Below are 3,251 nucleotides of genomic sequence, written 5' to 3' on the forward strand. Positions count from 1 at the left end.
TGCCATTGGAGCTGGAGCACAAAGCGCAGTGGGTGGTGAAGAAGCTTAACTTCGACTTAAAAGCAGCAGGGGAAGCAAGAAAACTACAACTGGTCGAGCTTTATGAGTGGAGAACGCAAGCTTATGAAAATGCCAAAATATACAAAGAACGAGCAAAACGTTGGCATGACAGCCGGCTATGCGGTAAAAATCTCTACATCGGACAAAAGGTCTTACTCTTCAATTCACGGTTACGGCTCTTTCCTGGCAAGTTAAAGTCGTGCTGGTTCGGACCCTTTATAATTAAAGAAATATTCCCGCATGGTGCGGTTAGCTGATTATTGAAGAAGGGACCTGTACATTCAAGGTTAACAGGCAAAGAGTCAAGGCATATTGCGGGGGTGATTTTCTTCGAGAAAAGACCTCGGTAGACCTGAGAAATCCGGAATGAAGGAAAATGGAGTGACTTCTGCACTGGCATGCGACAGAAAATCACCTGGGGCGCAAGTCTTCTGGAGTATTCTTTTGCTTACTTACGATTCATGAATTCTCACTACTATGATGTTTCAATTATCGTTTATCTATCTGGATTTCACTTTTTTTTAAAAAAAATAAAAAGAAAGAGAAAAATTTGGTTAACTTCATTTTTTTTATTATTTGACCCTCTCGATGTTTTTCTTTGCAAAACGATCGAGGTAAACGATTGCGGAGACGCTACACGAAGATACAACTACTTTATTTCATCACCGCAATGCAAAGAAAGAAGATCGCCGCAAAGCCGGATGTGTCAACAAATAATGCGGGCGACAGCGCGAATTTGGGGGTTGTATCTTTCATTGACTTTATTCTAAATTTTGCACTATCGCATCGCATTTTAATTTTGAAAATTTTATCACCGCATCCTCTTTGGTTACCGCAATCATTTAACATTAGTCAATTTAGTAAGTCATCACATGCTTTCTCTTTGCCAATTATGATTTCAATGATGAAACACATGCTTCTATTTTTTCGTGTACATTAGAGTCAAATTAATTTTAGGATAGTCACCTCATAAAATATTTCTAGAAGTTAGTGGTTTGCTAGCTTTCTTTCAAACGGACCCTTTACCAAACTTCCTAAGAACATCGCATGACTTCTTTCAATCTTTTGACAATGAGGACATTGTCGCATTTTAATTTGGGGGTGAGGTATTTATTTTCGACCTTGCTATTTTTAGCTCTTAAAAAAACAAAAATTATAACGTTGTGATTGGATCCTACTCGTAGTTGGATGTCCGCATGACACACGTGGGGGCAAGCAAAAATGAAGGTAGGAATCATGATCAATGCATAAAAAATGACTGCAACTCCGCTGCCAAATGGGCATGAGTTTTGTCTGAGAAAGAGCACCCTGCTCGTAGTTGGATGTCCGCATGACACACGTGGGGGCAAGGCACTTGGATCAGTGCAAGGTCACAGAAAAAAAAATATAATAATGTCTAAAATAAGCAAGATAAGAATCATTTAACACCCTAGTGAAAAAGTTTTTTTTTTGAAAAAAATCATGCGATGTCCTGGAATCTAGTAAAGTCTTTTTGAAGGTTAAACTTGCTGTCCCTAAATTTTAGAAATATTTTAAGAAGAGACTTAAATAAGAATTAAGGAAATTTTGGTGTAGAGAATTTGAATGAGGCATCCTTGAGAAATCTAGGAAAAGAGATTGCAGTCGACTTTCTAAAAGAAATATTTAGCTTATGCTTGAGGACAAGCATCGTTAAAATTTGGGGGTGTGATAATGGGCAGAAATACACATTATTACAGTACTAAGTTATTAAACAATGCAGGTTTGCGTTGATAAAATATATAAGATTGCGTCCAAAAAGTATTAAGTTCATAACATTGCGATTGCATGCGTTTATCACATGAAAACAATTAACTTTTGTATTTTTGTGTAGAATATGCGTTAACGCAAGACGTAAAATGCGATCATAAGAAAGCAACGGTCGAGCGTAGCGTTATTGCAAGGCTTTGCGGTGATTTGTGCTCACAAATATCTGCTCAAGAAGGATTGCCACATCGAGCCGGCGCAACTGGTTGAAAAGTATAATAAATCACGATGGGACAGAAAGCTGATGACAGTCGATTCCGAATTAAGTTGACAAGCCGCTAACGAACTACTGTAGCAAGTACACTCAACTTTCGGTGATAAATATTCGGCGCATCATACAGAGAGTTAATGCCATTCCAATAGTGTAATCATAAAAGAGAATAAGCCTTTCACCCCGAAGCTCTATAAATACCAACAAACTATTTTGGTTACCACTCAAGACATGATCCACTTGTATGTCACCACATACATGCTTGAGTCACATACAGATAACCAGGGATTTTATGTTTATTGGTTTGTGGTAAAGCAAATAAAGCAAGCAACTGAGCAAAATACAAGATATGAAGTAAAATATCATATATTATACAACACAAGCGTTCGTACAAACTGTTTACAAACTACAGAACACGAGACATTAGGGCATCAACCCCAATAGAGACTTCATCGAGAAAGTCCAAAACAATCGATAAGTTAGAAAATTTTATTTTTTTTTATGTAAATCTCGGTGGTCGATCTTAGGCAAGATGGACCAAGAAAAACTATAACAGAAGGTATCGAATTCCCGCAACGGAAGCGAGTGATTAATTGTGTCAGTGAATTTTTTTTTGGAACTAATTAAAATACAAAGAAGTACAGTATAGATAGGATAAACAGTAAACTAAAACTTAAACATGCTTTCTTAATTCACAGAGAGAAAGGGAAAAATTGAAGACTTACCCCTGAAGACTTCTTTCTTCATGAATTCCTCTCTGGTGAACACGATCTTTCCTTTTCCTCTCGAACATAGTGACGTGAAAAAAACCAACATTGGATACCACCACAAGTGTCTTCCTTGCTATTCTCAAGGTGAGAAATCGTGACGAAGTTGTAGGCTCGTCAAGGATTTTAGCAAGGGAATTAGACAACTTTTGAGAGATCTATCAAGGAAGAATAATTGTGTAGAGAGAATTCAAACTCTTTGAATTCTTACGTCCTGTGTAAAAATTAACCACCTAATGCTTCTTCAGTGATCCCTGTATATGAGAGATGAGGAGAGTTATGAAATAACTCTTCATAACTCCCTTCATCACGTAAAATACAATTTAATTATATTGCATTAATATAATTCAATAAAACTATATATTATATCACATATAATATACAACATATATTTTATATTATATCATATATAATATAAAGTTTATATT

The sequence above is a fragment of the Benincasa hispida genome, chromosome 9 (genome assembly GCF_027475165.1).
Source record: "Benincasa hispida cultivar pf3 chromosome 9, pf3_genome.v1.1, whole genome shotgun sequence".
In the NCBI taxonomy this organism is placed as follows: domain Eukaryota; kingdom Viridiplantae; phylum Streptophyta; class Magnoliopsida; order Cucurbitales; family Cucurbitaceae; genus Benincasa; species Benincasa hispida.